The sequence below is a fragment of the Salmo salar genome, chromosome ssa01 (genome assembly GCF_905237065.1).
Source record: "Salmo salar chromosome ssa01, Ssal_v3.1, whole genome shotgun sequence".
Lineage (NCBI taxonomy): Eukaryota > Metazoa > Chordata > Actinopteri > Salmoniformes > Salmonidae > Salmo > Salmo salar.
In genome coordinates this window covers 54,965,897-54,985,023 of record NC_059442.1, presented here as the reverse complement: position 1 = coordinate 54,985,023, position 19,127 = coordinate 54,965,897, and the positions used below count along the sequence as shown (strand labels likewise).

Below are 19,127 nucleotides of genomic sequence, written 5' to 3'. Positions count from 1 at the left end.
AATGGTGTCTGTGAGTATAACAGAACTCAAATGGCAGGTCAAAACCTGAGAGATTCCTTTACAGGAAGTGGCCTGTCTGACCATTTCTGGAACTTCTTTTCCATCTCTATCTTTTACTAAGGATCTCTGCTCTAACGTGACACTTCCTACGTCGTCCATAGGCGCTCAGAGCCCAGGAAAAACCTGAATGTCGTCATCCCAGCCCCAGGCTGAAACACATTATCGCCTTTCTCAAGTGGCCGATCAAGGGACTCTGGGCTTAGGCGCGTGACCTGACCGCCCCCGTCTTTGTGATTTTTTCCTCTGTTTGCCGAAAAGGAGATTCCCGGTCGGAATATTATCGCTTTTCTACGAGAAAAATGGCATAAAAATTTATTTTAAACAGCGGTTGACATGCTTCGAAGTACGGTAATGGAATATTTAGAATTTTTTTTGTCACGAATTGCGCCATGCGCGCGACCCTTCTTTACCATTTCGGATAGTGTCTGGAACGCACGAACAAAACGCCGCTATTCGGATATAACGATGGATTATTTTGGACCAAACCAACATTTGTTATTGAAGTAGCAGTCCTGGGAGTGCATTCTGACGAAGACAACAAAAGGTAATCAAACTTTTATAATAGTAAATATGATTATGGTGAGTGCTAAACTTGCCGGGTGTACTTAGAATATTGCAAAATGTGCTTTCACCAAAAAGCTATTTTAAAATCGGACATATCGAGTGCATAGAGGAGGTCTGTATCTATAATTCTTAAAATAATTGTTATGCTTTTTGTGAACGTTTATCGTGAGTAATTTAGTAAAATGTTAGCGAATTCCCCGGAAGTTTGCGGGGGGTATGCTAGTTCTGAACGTCACATGCTAATGTAAAAAGCTGGTTTTTGATATAAATATGAACTTGATTGAACAAAACATGCATGTATTGTATAACATAATGTCCTAGGTGTGTCATCTGATGAAGATCATCAAAGGTTAGTGCTGCATTTAGCTGTCTTCTGGGTTTTTGTGACATTATATGCTAACTTGAAAAATGGGTGTCTGATTATTTCTGGCTTGGTACTCTGCTGACATAATCTAATGTTTTTCTTTCGTTGTAAAGCCTTTTTGAAATCGGACAGTGTGGTTAGATTAACGAGAGTCTTGTCTTTAAATAGCTGTAAAATAGTCATATGTTTGAGAAATTGAAGTAATAGGATTTTTAAGGTTTTGAAAATCGCGCCACAGGCTTCAAGTGGCTGTTACGTAGGTGGGACGAATTCGTCCCGCCTAGCCCATAGAGGTTAAACAAAGGTGAAATATTTTTTTTAATGAATAATGTGCCAATAATGTGGCTTTTAGTGAAGTCTGACTCATCTAGATCTGTGCTACAATTAGTGTAGGTAGGCTATCGAGTAAATATTAATACCAGTCAAAGTGTGTCTAGCAAGTGGGGCCTAATATATGCTATGGAAGTGCAGTGCTGATCTAGTTACTACACGTATCATCAACTAGCCTAGACCGACAATAAGTGCAACTCTAGCCCATAGAAAACTCTTGCTGTGTTAACACAGGACTGGGCTACTTCTGCTTCTCAACAGCCTAACACACCCATTCTCTGGGGATCCTAGTGATCTAAGAGAGAGTTGGAGAGCGGACAAGATTAAGGGAGGAAGCCTTCACTCTCCCCAGACCAGAGTAAATTAGATATTTGAAGTTGAGAAGCAAAAAGAAAGGTGTTTGGGATGGCCGAGAGCCATGGAGGGTCTGTTCTGTTGATTCTCCATCATTTCTATCTAGCCAGATAAGGTGCTAATAATAAAAGGCTAGGTAGGCCTACTTGTTTCCCCAGAGTTGCAACATGTATGCTCTTTGCTAGGTATATCAGATGCATCTGTAGTGGGCAGTTCAAGTGCTTAATCATGATGCAGTAGGCCTAGGCCATATGGACAAAATATGTCAAATTTAGATTTTTGAATAATACAATTTTTCCAAATATGCTTCCTGAATAGTTCATGCCCCTAGGGTGGCAACACATACGTGATTTCAATGGGGCTTTCTCCATTCATACTGCTCAATCCAACTCAACAAAAATAATTCAGCATTTTCATAAATTTGAGTTCTTCCTGCACTTTTATTATAATTTCCACATTGTGTCACGCAGCATGTGCAAACAAATCTAGGCCTAGTTAATTGGCGAACTGTTGGAATCATGGAAATATGATGATTATTCTAATCCTATAGTTGGAATATAACGGGCAGCACCTATAATATATTGTTGTTTGACATGACAATGAATGAATAAGCCAGTGAGGAATTATTGATAGGGTAGGAACCAAAGTGTTGGTCAGTGTTTCCAGGTGACCCTAATTAGATACTACATTACATGTTGATTTCTTACTTCATGTAGCTAGCTAGCCAACATATTCATGCTCTGTCTATTCCTCTCTGATAAAGATACCGTTGCACAAACATGCTCATCTAGGCCTACATCAGCACTGATACCAGGAAGTATTAGCTAACTAGCTACAGTGGGGGGGAAAAGTATTTAGTCAGCCACCAATTGTGCAAGTTCTCCCACTTAAAAAGATGAGAGAGGCCTGTAATTTTCATCATAGGTACACATCAACTATGACAGACAAAATGAGTAACAGAAATCCAGAAAATCACATTGTAGGATTTTTAATGAATTTATTTGCAAATTATGGTGGAAAATAAGTATTTGGTCACTTACAAACAAGCAAGATTTCTGGCTCTCACAGACCTGTAACTTCTTCTTTAAGAGGCTCCTCTGTCCTCCACTCGTTACCTGTATTAATGGCACCTGTTTGAACTTGTTATCAGTATAAAAGACACCTGTCCACAACCTCAAACAGTCACACTCCAAACTCCACTATTGCCAAGACCAAAGAGCTGTCAAAGGACACCAGAAACAAAATTGTAAACCTGCACCAGGCTGGGAAGACTGAATCTGCAATAGGTAAGCAGCTTGGTTTGAAGAAATCAACAGTGGGAGCAATTATTAGGAAATGGAAGACATACAAGACCACTGATAATCTCCCTCGATCTGGGGCTCCACACAAGATCTCACCCCGTGGGGTCAAAATGATCACAAGAACGGTGAGCAAAAATCCCAGAACCACACGGGGGGACCTAGTGAATGACCTGCAAAGAGCTGGGACCAAAGTAACAAAGCCTACCATCGGTAACACACTACGCCGCCAGGGACTCAAATCCTGCAGTGCCAGACGTGTCCCCCTGCTTAAGCCAGTACATGTCCAGGCCCGTCTGAAGTTTGCTAGAGAGCATTTGAATGATCCAGAAGAGGAAACCAAAATATGGAAACCAAATATGGTCAGATGAAACCAAAATATAACTTTTTGGTAAAAACTCAACTCGTCGTGTTTGGAGGACAAAGAATGCTGAGTTGCATCCAAAAAACACCATACCTACTGTGAAGCATGGGGGTGGAAACATCATGCTTTGGGGCTGTTTTTCTGCAAAGGGACCAGGACGACTGATCCGTGTAAAGGAAAGAATGAATGGGGCCATGTATCGTGAGATTTTGAGTGAAAACCTCCTTCCATCAGCAAGGGCATTGAAGATGAAATGTGGCTGGGTCTTTCAGCATGACAATGATCCCAAACACACCGCCCGGGCAACGAAGGAGTGGCTTCGTAAGAAGCATTTCAAGGTCCTGGAGTGGCCTAGCCAGTCTCCAGATCTCAACCCCATAGAAAATCTTTGGAGGGAGTTGAAAGTCCGTGTTGCCCAGCGACAGCCCCAAAACATCACTGCTCTAGAGGAGATCTGCATGGAGGAATGGGCCAAAATACCAGCAACAGTGTGTGAAAACATTGTGAAGACTTACAGAAAATGTTTGACCTGTGTCATTGCCAACAAAGGGTATATAACAAAGTATTGAGAAACTTTTATTGACCAAATACTTATTTTCCACCATAATTTGCAAATAAATTCATTAAAAATCCTACAATGTGATTTTCTGGATTTTTTTTCTCATTTTGTCTGTCATTGTTGACGTGTACCTATGATAAATTACAGGCCTCTCTCATCTTTTTAAGTGGGAGAACTTGCACAATTGGTGGCTGACTAAATACTTTTTTCCCCCACTGTACGTTTGCTCTGACTCTTACTAGCGATTAGCATTAGCGGCTAAATAAAATTATTTTAGCAAAACCTTGAAGAAAATACAAACTTGCAAACAGACAGTAACATACAAACAAATAGTGTAATTACAGAACGCTTGTGGAAAGCAGCATGTCACCAGCATTGTTGCATCCATCTTACCATGCAGAGTGAACGGCAAGAAAGTGCTCATGACTCCGTGGTTGAACTGCTCTTTCCTTGAGTGACAGGGCTTGGTGTGGATAGTGGCATGCAGCAGCAGGAGAGAGAGATGACTCAAGTAGCAAACGGAGTAAACTATAAAAATTGATATTATACACGCCTGAGTTGCATATCACATTTAACCTACCAAACATAAAAATACCGTTATATAAGGTCAAATAAAAACAAACTAGTCCATGCATCAATATAATGCCCAGACCTAAGCCTTAATTGGTCAAACCTCCTCCAGGGTCCTGGAGAGCTACCTGGTATGCAGGCTTTTGCACCAGCACAGCTGAAATAGCCTAGCCAACACCTAATTATGCTAACCAGCTACTCATCAGGACCTTCATTTGCTGAATTGGGTGTATTATAAACTCAGCACAAAAAGAAATTACCCCTGTCTTTCAAAGATAATTCGTAAAAATCTAAATAACTTCACAGCTCTTCAATGTAAAAGGTTTAAACACTGTTTCCCATGCTTGTTCAATGAACCTTAAACAATTCATTAACATGCACCTGTGGAGGTCGTTAAGACACTAACAGAAAGCAGGTCCTCACCAGACAAATCACCGGCAACAATGTCGCCTATGGGCACAAACCCACCGTCGCTGGACCAGACAGGACTGGCAAAAAAGTGCTCTTCACTGACGAGTCGCAGTTTTGTCTCACCAGGGGTGATGGTCGGATTCGCGTTTATAGTCAATGCAGGAATGTCAGTGTTCTGCCATGGCCAGCAAAGAGCCCGGATCTCAATCCCATTGAGCACGTCTTAGACCAGTTGGAACGGAGGGTGAGGGCTAGGGCCATTCCCCCCAGAAATGTCCGGGAATTCGCAAGTGCCTTGGTGGAAGAGTGGGGTGACATCTCACAGCAAGAACTGGCAAATCCGGTGCAGTCCATGAGATGCACTGCAGTACTACCCCCCCCCCCCTTTTGTTCATGGACACATTATTCAATTTCTGTTAGTCAAATGTCTGTGGAACTTGTTCAGTTTATGTCTCAGTTGTTGAATCTTGTTATGTTCATACAAATATTTACACATGTTAAGTTTGCTTAAAATAAACACAGTTGACAGTGAGAGGACATTTCTTTTTTTTTCTGAGTATAGTTGGGATGGAGCAAAGCCTGCATACCCAGAAACTCTCCAGTCTGAGGAAGATTGGTCACCCCTGCATTACACTAATGCATAGGCCTATATGTTTCATATAGATTTTAATTATGAAAACAAATTAGCGATGACTACGCCAACACATAAAAATCTTATTCATGGACTTCTCCACAGCCTTTAATATAGTGCAACCACACTTTCTACTTAAACACCTTTGTGACCTAAATGTCAACTCGGGCCTGGTGCTGTGGGTCCGTAAGTCCCTGAGGGATCAACCCCAGAGGGTCAGTGTTTAAGGCACCTTAGTCCAGGGTTATTCAGTGCGACCATTTTACTTGCATTTGCACCTAAAAATAGATGTGTGCAAACTGAAAAAAATCAAGTATGAGCACATCTGCGAGTTGTGATTTTATTATCCCATTCTCAGCCTATTGAGTCCACTGGTCCCACTCTCACAGAAGTACCCTACGCCTTGCCCCCTTTCTCGACTCTCTCTCCAGATGAAATTCTGCGACTAGTGACGTCTGGCCGCCCGACCCCACCCCCTCCTCCTGACCATCTCTGGAGACCTCCCATTCTTAACTTCCCCATCAACTCATCCCTGACCACTGGCTGTGTCCCTCTTGACCAAAATAAATAAATTGACCAGAGTGGCAAATATGTGGACGATATGGCACTGGTTGCTTGCCTGGAGGGCAAGTCTAGCTCAAGCTACTCCCAGTTCCTTGACTGCCTTGTGACATGGATTGACAATAGCTTCATTGACCTTAATGTCACCAAGACTAAAGAATTGTGCCTTGGAGGTAAGCTGGGGAGTAGGATGTGGAGCAAGTCACACATTTTAGACCACGAACAACCTCCAGGAAAACAATTACCTAATTTATAAAAAAGGCAGTGTCTTCCTACTTAGGCAGCTAAAAAGTTAAGGAAAGCAAAACACACTGACTATGGTTTACAGATCCCTGATCGAGAGAGTTCTCACTTTCAACATCTCCTCCTGCTGGTATGGGAACTTCTCAGTCAGGAAGAGGAGTAAACTGGCACAAGTCGTCAATCAGGTCAGTAAAACAGTCGTCAGGAAACAGCCACAATTCCAATAAGTGTACACACAGAACATCGCCAGGAAAGCACTCCAGGTGCTCAACAACACCACCCACCTACTGCAGGCATCCTTCGCAATGCTGCTGTCAGGTCGGAGACTAAAAAAGGATCCACTCGCAAGGAAGAATGGACTAATAAAATATTTTATTCCCTCTGTAGTGACAATCCTATATAAGACTTATTAACTGACATGTAAATGTTTAATGTTCGTTTTATCGTTTTACTGTAGGCCAGAGAGGCAAAGACATTCCCATTCTGTGCAAACGTAATGGTCAATAAAGTTGACTTATCTTAAATAATATGCCAGTATTGCCTTGGGATAGGCTAGCCCTACAGTAATCACGTACAATAAATCACGTTTAAGGTTGCTGCATGACAATGGTGGAAGACTTACCTGGGACACATAAGGAAACAATTAGCAAAGCCGTTATTCTTGGATTGATTCCATTCATTGTTATTATATAAGGACGAAGTGAACTACTTCATAATAGCGTTAGAGTATGGTGTATGCACAGAACGACATCAGCTATAACGTTACTATAATTTGGAACATCCATTGCATTGGTGAGGTAACGTAGGCTATAACCTAGCTAACTAACTACCAACATAACTGATGAATATTTTCAAGACAATAGTCATTAGTTACATTGTGGGATTAGTATTGGACATGCTAATATTTAGGCAATCAAACGAATATTTTAGCATTACACGCGAGATAGAGCCATTTAAAAGGGTGTAGTAGTGCCAAATCAAGGCCTATTCTCGGTCAGATAGCACTGGCTAGCTAGCTAACTAAGCTAAACTAGCTAGTTACTGTAGCTAGCCAACTACTACTACCACCACTGGACATTGACAATAGTTATCATTACATCATGACTTTTAAGGAGCTGTCTAATACCAATTGGTTTTAGACAGGTGGGAGTTGTGATAATATACCTCGCTAGATCAATGGTAACGTTACTACACAAAAATAAACTTCACCGAGAGATCCCCCCCCAAAAATGCTGGATTTCCCAAATAACGGTGGCTAGCTTTCTAGCTGGCATGATGCTAACATGAGCTTCAACATCGAGTTGGTCTGCTTGCTAGCTAGCGAACGTTAGTTAATTAGTTAGCTAGCATGAACAAATCTGACACGAAATTACACAGACAACAGTATTGTCTAGATACGTCTATCTTACGATAGAAACTAGCTACATAGCTAACATGTATTCCGTAATTAAACGTGGTTATAAGTATTCTCAACTTACCCTTTTGTCTTTTATAACCAGTACTCAGTAGCTCTCTTTGTCTGCAAAAAAATGGCTATAAGTCAGGCACATATCCCCCTTGAGCTCCACGGTGTCGATGAAACACAAAAATGTATGCGGCCGGTTTTCAATTTCATTCCGAATGGTCTCTCTAATCAAATATCTAAGACAGTGTACATGTTTAAAAAAATTATAAAATGTCTCTTGGCCGACACTTCTTTTCGGCCGTGGTATTCATTCCTGTTAAAGCCGAGCAAAGAAGAGGCGTTCAGTAGATTTCAGACGGGTAGAGAATGGCAACATGGAACTCCAATGAGTAAAGCAGAACCGCGAGCTCCAGATAGTGGATACGGATAGGGAAGGTCCATGCCAGTGGCCCAGCATGACAGACACAACATCTCGCCAATGACGGCAGAGTAGACGATCAAGTGGCCTGGCAACTACTTGGAAACGTGGAGACTGAAAAGGCTGATGTGGGCCCTGGGTGCCTCGGTTGATTCGTGTCAATTAGCTCGATTTTGTATAATAATTTAAATGGGGGAGAATTTTTTTTTAAGTGTTGAATCCGGCGTCGTTTTGTGTATCTGTTCATAAACCACGTGTCATAGAATCGCTACATCGAAATTCTTTTCCCAACTATTTCGCAATCAACTTAAACCATTATTCATTGTTGTCACGTGTAAGTTGTTCTGATGAGTATATTTCAGTGGTCCTTTCGTGTTATGATTTGAACCCACCTTAACATGCACTGTTGCGCATAATGCTCATTCCAGTAAACTGTAAGCATCTGTCATAATGAGTGGTGCACATTACTTTGATGATGGTGGGAATTTGTGGTTTCATTATTGAACGTCAATTTGCTTGGCGGTTTTCATACCAATTCATCATGATGAATTAGACGTCATAGCACAACAAACGGCTTAATACTATTTCAGAAATATACTTTTCTTTCTTCAAACATGCATACAATGTTGTGTAAAAGTATCATAAAGTCTACAAATGTTAAATTACACACAATCCTCTAAAAACAGAGTCACCAGACAATTTTAAGTATAACCTCCAAAAACATAATAACTCTATATCAGCACAACACAGATAAATCAAGTGTTTTTAATCAAACATGAATGTGTCTGACTACTACTTTGTTATTTTAAGTAAAGATGTAAAACATAATAAATTCAAGTACAACGTTTTTCATAAATGTTAGATTGACTTAAAAATATGAAATAATCATAACTTGTAAAAACGCAACAACTTTAGATTAGCAGAACACAGATAAATAAAGTTCCATTTACTCAATAACCTAATACTTGTTTACAGTACTCAAAAACATTAAGTGATAAGAACATCTAATTGACATCTGAGTGAGTACCACTTACAGTGCCTTTGGAAAGTATTCAGACCCCTTGACTTTATAGCCTTATTTAAAATGGATTAAATACCAAAAAATCCTCCGCGATCTACACACAATACCCCATAATGACAAATCGAAAAACAGGTCTGTAGAAATGTTCAAAAATGTATTACCAATAAAAAACTGAAATACCTTATTTACATAAGTATTCAGACCCTTTGCTATGAGACTCGAAATTGAGCTCAGCTGCATCCTGTTTCCATTGATCATCCTTGAGATGTTTCTACAATGTGATTGGAGTCCACCTGTGGTAAATTCAACTGATTGGACATGAGTTGGAAAGGCACACTTGTCTATATAAGGTCCCATAGTTGACAGTGCATGTCAGAGCAAAAAAAAACAAATCTGGTCAAAGGAATTGACCGTAGAGCTCCGAGAGAGGATTGTATCACGGTCACAGATCTGTCACAGATCTGATGAAGGGTACCAAAAAATGTCTGCAGCATTGAAGAACACAGTGGGCTCCATCATTCTTAAATGGAAGAAGTTTGCAACCACCAAGACTCTTCCTAGTGCTGGCCGCCCAGCCAAACTGAACAATCGGGGGAGATGGGCCTTGGTCAGCAAGGTGACCAAGAACCCGATGGTCACTCTGACAGAGCTCTAGAGTTCCTCTGTGGAGATATGATAACCTTCCAGAAGGACCACCATCTCTGCAGCACTCCACCAATCAGATCTTAATGGTAGAGTGGCCAGACGGAAGCCACTTCTCAGTAAAAGGCACATGACAGCCTGCTTGGATATTGCCAAAAGGCACCTAAAGACTCTCAGACCATGAGAAACAAGATTCTCTGGTCTGATGAAACCAAGATTGAACTCTTTGGCCTGAATGCCAAGCGTCACGTCTGGAGGAAACCTGGCACCATCCCTACAGTATAGCATGGTGGTGGCAGCATCATGCTGTGGGGATGTTTTTCATCGGCAGGGACTGAGAGACTAGTCAGGATCGAGAGAAAGATGAACGGAGCAAAGTATAGAGAGATCCTTGATGAAAACCTGCTCCAGAGCGCTCAGGACCTCAGACTGGGGCAAAGGTTCACCTTCCAACAGGACAACGACCCTAAGCACACAGCCAAGACAAGCAGGAGTGGCTTCGGGACAAGTCTCAATGTCCTTGAGTGGCCCAGCCAGAGCCAGGACTTGAACCCGATCTCTGGAGAGACCTGAAAATAGCTGTGTATCAACGCTCCCCATCCAACCTGGCAGAGCTTGAGAGGATCTGCAGAGAAGAATGGGAGTATGTCCCCAAATACAAGTGTGCCAACCTTGTAGCGTCATACTCAAGAAGACTCGATGCTCTAATCGCTGCCAAAGGTGCTTCAACAAAGTACTGAGTAAAGGGTCTGAATACTTATGTAAATGTGATATTTTAGTTTTATTTTTTCTAAATTAGCAAAATGTCTAAAAACCTGTTTTTGCTTAGTCATTATGGGGTATTGTGTGTAGATTGATGAGGATCAGTTTTAGAATAAAGCTGTAACGTAACAAAATGTGAGGTCTGAATAGTTTCCGAAGACACTGTATATAATTTGAGTAACCACTACTCAATTGATGTTTGAGATGTTTGAGTAACCACTACCCACTACTCAATTGCTTTACTGACTAAGGCTAGGGATGAGCAACTTTGATGGGGATGGGGGCCACAGATTTAGAGTTAATTTTGTGCAATGCTACACATTTTGCAATGGGGTAGTGAGAAAATGTTTTATTTTTACAGCAAGTTTTCTGCAATCTACACATTTTGCCATGGGATGGAGAAAATAGTTTGCAATTGTATAGCTAATTTCATGCAATTCTAATCATTTTGCTATGGGGTGGAGAGGAAAATTAGCAGTTTTACAGCTAATTTCCTGCAATTCTACATGTTTTGCCAAAGGGTGGAGACAAATGTTTGCAGTTTTTAATATGATATCTGAGTGAGACTGACTAACAAAATCAGTGGGGTCCCCCGGCAGGTAATTGGACCATGAAAACAAGTTTAGATAGCTGTCCGCTAAAATAATTTAGCAATCTAAAAATTGGTCGTTGATATGGGCTAATTGACTAACTATCAGTGACTGACTTAACAGGAAAAACTGCTGATGCACAACCAAATTTGGAAATTGCACCTTGTGTATTCTACTATTCTAACTCGCAACAGTAAATTGAGACTCCCAACCAACTGCATTCCTACAAAACATGTATCTGAGGACCTTCAAAAGGAGGGCATTACGGTCCGCGGCCTGCCAGTTGCCCTACCCCGAGTTAGGCAATTACTTTTTACAGTGTATCAGTAAAATCACTATAATGAATTGGTAGGTATAGCATTATTTGTTACTTCTGTGAACTTTCACTATCCTCCCTCATGAGGGAGAGAAATGATCAAATATCTTGATATGTGGGTTTTTGCTAACGGAATTACAAGGCACAAGGCAATATTTATTAAACTTACAGAAGGTAATCAATTTCTCCAAAACGAAATATTAAAAGTGTTTTTATTAGTTGGCAGGTGATACCTTTTAAGACTTTTTCTGGTAGATGTTTTCGAAGACCCCTTTCCATCTGCATATCCAGAAATCAAAACCTTTAATTATGCCTCATTTTAAATATGGAAAATGGTTGAAAAATGTATCTATGCCTAATTTCTAATTTCCCCAAAATACAGACTCTTGCTTTCATTTGACACCCAATTTCATATGCTCCTATGAACTTCACATGTTGGTGCTCGTTATTCACAATTCATTCATGATTATCCGTAATCGTGGTAGCATCCAGATTAACGCAGAAGTGTTCAGGAACATATTCTATTCTTATTTACAATAAACAGACTCCAAAATGACACAATACATTATTTACCATTCATTTCTATTGGGCAAAACATACACCAAAACCAAAATGAAGTGCAAATATGTCCAACAAGTTTGTAGTCACAAGCTTGATGTAGTCATTGCATACTATATATGGGCCAAATAGTCAACTTTTCACAAAATGTAATACACTACAAGTGAATTTGTCCACATACTTATGGCACCTTCAAATGTGTCATAAGATACATAATGTAAATTCATTTCTAAATGATAAAACATATATCAATACCCTCAAATAAAAGGTGGCATTCTCTACTGTCACCTCATATAAAACATTTTATTTCAAATCCACATTGCTGAAGTATTGAGCCAAATTAAAAGCTTTAGCTTCACTGTCCAAATAAATACGTAGGGGAGTGTATGTGAAAAGGCCCGATTCTGTGTTTTGTAGTCAAAAAGATAGATGACGATAAGTGTATCCAATGACATCATCTGGTATGTATCATGTGATTTTAACCAATTATGAGTAGACATGTCTGCTCATAAATTGTTAAAATCCCATTATACACACGATACACGCGAGATGATACAAACATGAGACATGCAGGTCGTTCCACGAATAGTTCCTCTATCGTTTATTTATTTATTCGTAACCACCATTATACATTATGGCATAAGCTTCTAGATGATTTGTGAAGCATTTATACTATATAAAGCCTTTATAAGTTGTAGTTTGTTTAAAGTGGGACCACATTATTTCCTTTTGCCACTGGATGGCAGGCACACCAAGTACATGTGATTCAGCTTTGGAACCCACTTATGCAAAAATTGTTGTGCATGTGAAGATAAGTTGTGTATGTGAAAATGTGTTGTACATCAGGCTAGCATGTGACACCAACGATCCTCCTGCAAGTCATTCACATAGTCACACATAAAGAAAACCACTGATGTTCTGCATTGATCATGAGATGTTGCGAATAGTAGATAAATAATAATCCATTCTATACATTTCTTAAAGCCTCCGGGCAGTCTTGGTCATTTTATTTTGAAATCATCACTCTATGTCTGTGTCTTTATGACATTTTCTATTTATTTATTCAACATTTAAGTTATCAGGGAGTCATACTGAGACCATGGTTTCTTTTACAGATAAGCCCTGAATTACAGAAATTACAGAAAATACACACATACATATACATAATGAAAATAACTAAATACATTTGTAATCATTTATATCGCTGAGCCTCCTTTGGCCCTCAATCTGATTGTGTGGGCCTTAGGAAAGAAATGTTAAGATATTTACATACAGAGCCTTGATTGACTGGTAGGATCGTCCAGAGCCCACCGCCTTACTCAGCTGAACAGTCATTGGTGTACTCTGTTATAATCAGATCACATTGTGACGTGATGATGTTGACCAAAAGTTCCTCCCACCTGAACAGGCTGAAATTCAAGATTTGTTTTTCAAACAGCTCTTACACAAAAAAAGGGCATTATCGTAATTTTCACAATTTCAGTGTTATTTCAACCTCATAGTGTAGAAATATCTTCTTTTTTTTTAACTTCACGTTATGCTCTCTAAGGCTGTTAAGTTAACTAAGTTAAATTAATGTATTTGGCCACTACTTTTTGTCCCTATTATTCATTCATTATTCATGAATAAATATGTCACGTCACTATGTGACATCACCACATCATATTCTTTCTGTTCTTGTGTGTCTCACATTGCGTCCAGTGACTTAACTGAGTATGGACACAACTTTGCAGAGTGCTCACAGAGCAGCATTTTTGCCACAATGCTCACCACGCATTGGCTATCACAATGAAGTAGTGAGAAGAAAAGCTTTCTAAGACTTCATCATAAGTAAATAATGATCTTTTAAATAACGGGAAAGATGCAGTAGCATATCATTTGACCTAGCTGGCACAGTGTGCATGTTCCTCTATTGGACACTGGTGAGACATGTGAGACAGACAGCAAAATGGGGTGGGGTGGATCACTGCCTATACTATCAACTTCTGACACTCATGTGACTCACTCAGCATAGATACAGCTTTTCATTTGCTGCCCCCCACCACCACCCTCCACCCCCACAGAGAGGAGACGCCTTTGGAGGAGGGATTTATTAACCTCTGACTCTTAACTCTGAGAATTTGTGAGGAAAAAAAGCAAATAGAGTGATTTGAACCAAGGACTCACATTCAAGTGTGCTGTCTTACCTGTGTTTTTTTACAACTTAAAAGTGTACATTTTACATTTAGCAGATGTTCTTATACAGATCGACTTACAGGACCAATTACGGTTAAGTGCCTTGCTCAAGTGCACATCAACAGATTTTTTACAGAGCCAACTCTTCGATTTGAACCAGCAACCTTTCGGTTACTGGCCCCATGCTCTAAATCACTAGGCTACCTGCCTGTAAGAGTGATTTTGGCAGTCAAAGTGGAGAATTAGAAATCCTGTTGAAATAATTAGTCCATACTATTTCAGAACCTTAGACCTATGGAATATTTGGTCTCATACATAACTCCTGAACATTGTAGTTCTTTTGGTGTTACATATTCGTAATCAAAGGGCGAGGCAAGACATTCTGATTAAGATCATTGGTATCAGACCTGACCTGCTTGGCCATTCACTTCCCCTTAAACACGGGACAGTCAGTCAGTCTGATGGTAGTCAAACCTTGTTACCAAACACGTGACCGCCTAAATCTACCCAACAGCGTTCGGGTCAATCACACTATAGTTCAACTCCTGATTCAGTTATGTTCCCGTCATTTACCCAGAAGATAATGTGTATTAAACGGTCATTATGATTGTATCATTATTCCTAACTAGTATCATTTTGCTCTTTGTGGAAGGATATTGGGTTCACTAGGTTTACCATCATGACATACTGCACTGCATATCCAATCTGGGTTGTGTATAAAATAAATCAGAATAATTTAAATTAAATTCTAACAGATAAACTGGTTAATTAGAACAGAAAAGTCTGCACGAGGCAGATATGAGGGTAATGCTTGTAAGCAATTTGGTTGAAAGGATTGATTTAATCCAGTGGTTGTTAAAGCTGTGCCAAATGGATCATGTGTGTATGGTTTCTCTGAATTGTCTTTATTTGAGTTCAAGGAATGAACAGAGGCCAAACAACGACATGAACCTAAAACCATGTTAGGTAACAGCAGATCAGGTCTTAAAGGGGCAATCTGTCACGTCCTGACCATAGTAAGATGTTATTTTCAATGGTAGAGTAGGTCAGGGTGTGACAGGGGGTGTTTTGTGGTTTTTTTCTAGGTTTTCTATATCTATGTTTAGTTCTAGTTTTCTATTTCTATGTTGTTGTTTTTTGGGTTGATCTCCAATTGGAGGCAGCTGGTCCATATGCATTTGAAGCTATGTTTGTATGTTTACAATTACATTGTATACTAACAATGGAGTAAAAGAAGTTTATATTTTGAGGGTGTAAGACAGTGAAACTATGCTTATGAGGAATTTGTAAGCTCTTCAAGAATCAATAGCTATATCATTGATTTAAAAGTCCCAAAATAGAAGTAACAATCCAAGATTGCCCCTTTAATCAGATGGATGAATGTAAACCGAGAACTAATCTCTTGTGGACAGATTCAAGAGACAACTTTCGTGAGAATTTTATTTCTGGGTAACCAAGATTGCGTGAGAACTGATACATCAGATACTGTGACAAGATTTTTCTTGGCTTTTCAGCTGTACGTATTTTAATGGTATGAGTGTGGAGTTTTATTCACATTTATCCTAGCTCCTCTGAGGAGCCCCCACCTGTTCCTGATGGGTAGCCTCCATGGCTCGCTCCACTGGGGCCCTGCCAGCCTCCTCCCCAGCCTACCCCTGCCTCCCAGGCCCTAAAAGACTCTGTTTGATAATCCCTAATGGGTCCTCAATCACAACCCTTCACAGTACAGTAGTAGGATGTTCTAGGAACTGAGGCACCCAGGACCGGCTCTAGCCTCTTGGGGGCCCCCTTGCAAGATTTGGTTGGGGGCCCCCCACCTCATGGCAAAACATTTTAGTGGCCTCCCTCTTGATGGTGGAGAGAAATCAACATTTGAAAGTTAATTTCCTACAAATCTGCAAGTTAATTTCCTGTCTCTCCCCCCATGGCAAAATGTGTAGAATTGCAGAAAACTTTCTTTAAAACGGAAAAAAGTTAATATCCTGCGATTCTACACATTTTGCAATTACTTATGCCATGGTTAATATGATACGAGTGAGAATGACTAACAAAATCAATGGGGGTCCCCTGGAGGTCAAGTTTAGATAGCTGGATAGACTAATTGTTATGGAATCATGGGTCGCTCCCTTTCAAAAACTACCAATCTAAAAATGGTTAGTTGACATGGCTAATTGAGTGACTGTCAGTGACTGATATAAGAGAAAAACTGCTCATACACAACCAAATTTTGAAATTGCACCTGATGTGTTGTACTATTCTTACTCTCAATAGTAAGTTGAAATCTCGACTGAGTTCCTAAAAAAGCGTCCGGGGGCCCTAAGTGGCTGCTTATGTCAAATATCCCTGGAACCACATCTCCTGCAAGAATGTGGTCCCATCATGGAGATAAAACACCTGAGAGATAAAACTACTATCTCTATGGTCACCACCAGCGGAACTTGCCCCTGCCTGGCCTTGTTGTTGAGACCCTTTCTGATCAAAGGGTGGCAGACATCGCACTCTGTCTGGATCCTGGACTTACTGACGGGCCGCCCCCAGACGGTGAAGGTAGGCAACAACACATCTGCCACGCTGACCATCAACACGGGGGCCCCTCAGGGGTGTGTCCTTAGTCCCCTCCTGTACTCCCTGTTCAACCAAGACTGCGTTTCCATGCACAACTCCAGCATCATCAAGTTTCCCGACGACACGACGGTGGTAGGACTGATCACCGGCGACGATGAGGCAGCCTAGAGGGAGGAGGTCAAAGACTTGGCAGTCTGGTGCCAGGACAATAACCTCTCCCTTAACATCAGCAAGACAAAGGAGCTGATCGTGGTCTAAATGAAATGGAGGGGCGATCACACCCCCATCCACATCGATGGGGCTGTAGTGGAGTGGGTTGAGAGCTTTGAGTTCCTCGGTGTCCACATCACTAAGGAATTAACATGGTCCACACACACCCACACAGTTGTGACGAGGGCACGAAAGCGCTTCTTCCCCCTCAGTAGGCTGAAAATACTTGCCCTCAGGTCCTCAAAAAGTTATATAGATGCACCATTGAGAGCATTTTTACACGCTGCATTACCTCTTGGTATGGCAGCTGTTGAGTACGGCCCAGTACATCAGAGCTCCCTGCCATCCAGGACCTTTATACCAGGCGTGTCAGAAGAAGGCCCAACATTCTTTCAAAGTCTCCAGTCACCGAAGTCATAGACTGTTGTCTCTGCTACCGCATGGCAAGTGGTACCAGTGCACCAAGTCTGGAACCAACAGGACCCTGAACAGCTTCTACACACAAGCCATAAGACTGATAAACAAGACTGCTAAATAACTCATCAAATGGCTACCTGCATTGACCCTTCTTTGCATTAACTCTATGCACATACACTGGACTATACCCATACATTTACACATACTTACACTGACACACTGACACACCAACACTACAGGAGATTGGTAGCACCTTAATTGGGGAGAACAGGCTCGTGTTAATGACTGGAGCGCAATCAGTGGAATGGTATCAAATACATCAAACACATGGTTTCCAGGTGTTTGATGCCATTCCATTCGTTCCGTTCCGGCCATTTATTATGAGCCGGAACTGCACTGACTCTATGCACACACACTGGACTCTACCTACACAGTCACACATACTTACACTGACACCCCAACACAAACATATACACACACACAAAACATGCGCACACATGCATACTGACGCCGTGCACACACTCAGCACATACGCTGCCGTTACTGTCTATTATCTGTCCTGTTGACTAGTCATTTTACCCCTATATGTACATACAGTAGCTACCTCAATTACCTCGTACCCCTGCACATTGACTCGGCACTGGTACTCCCTGTATATCAGTGGAGGCTGCTGAGGGGAGGACGGCTCACAATAATTGCTGGAACAGAGTGAATGGAATGGCATCAAATCATGTGTTTGATGTATTTGATACCATTCCACTAACTCCACTCCAGCCATTACCACGAGCCCGTCCTCCCCAATTAAGGTGCCACCAACCTCCTGTGCTGTATACTTCCTGTATCTAGCCATGTTATTTTTACTCATTATTGTTATTTGTTATTCACTGTGTATTTATTCCTTGCGTCACTATTTCTATTTTTTATCTTTAACTCTGCATTGTTGGAAAAGGACCCCTAGGTAAACATTTCACTGTTAGTCTACACCTGTTGTTTACGAAGCATTGATTTGATTTGATTTTCTGTCACAACAGACCTTGGTCAAATAGTATTTTCCAGTTCAAATAGTATTTGACACATGTATTTGGCCCAGGTCTGGTCCCAACTGCCATTCCCTTGCCAGTCACTGTCTGTTATCATTTACACCTGTCTGTCTTTTGAAGTTATACATAATAAACTCAGCAAAAAAAGAAACGTCCTATCACTGTCAACTGCGTTTATTATGAGCAAACTTAATATGTGTAAATATTTGTGTGAACATAACAAGATTCAACAACTGAGACATAAACTGAACAAGTTACACAGACATGTGACTAACAGAAATTGAATAATGTGTCCCTGAACAAAGGGGGGTCAAAATCAAAAGTAACAGTCAGTATCTGTTGTAGCCACCAGCTGCATTAAGTACTGCAGTACATCTCCTCCTCATGGACAGCACCAGATTTGCCAGTTCTTGCTGTGAGATGTTACCCCACTCTTCCACTAAGGCACTTGCAAGTTCCCGGATATTTCTGGGGGGAATGGCCCTCACCCTCACCCTCCGTTCCAACTGGTCTAAGACGTGCTCAATGGGATTGAGATCCGGGCTCTTTGCTGGCCATGGCAGAACACTCACATTCCTGTCTTGCAGGAAATCACACACAGAACGAGCAGTATGGTTGGTGGCATTGTCATGCTGGAGGGTCATGTCAGGATGAGCCTGCAGCAAGGGTATCACATGAGGGAGGAGGATGTCTTCCCTG

The 19,127-nt window shown here is 41.0% G+C and overlaps 1 protein-coding gene across 1 annotated transcript in view; it reads right to left on the bottom strand.

The window, feature by feature from the left end:
* Window positions 1-8,481, bottom strand: part of LOC106605092 (suppressor of cytokine signaling 5-like) — a 42,648-nt gene extending 34,167 nt beyond the window's left edge. The window contains exon 1 of the mRNA XM_014200392.2: window positions 7,788-8,481. The gene's annotated coding sequence lies outside the window, so the exon portion shown is untranslated. The remainder of the gene's footprint in view (window positions 1-7,787) is intronic.
* Window positions 8,482-19,127: the final 10,646 nt, after the last annotated feature.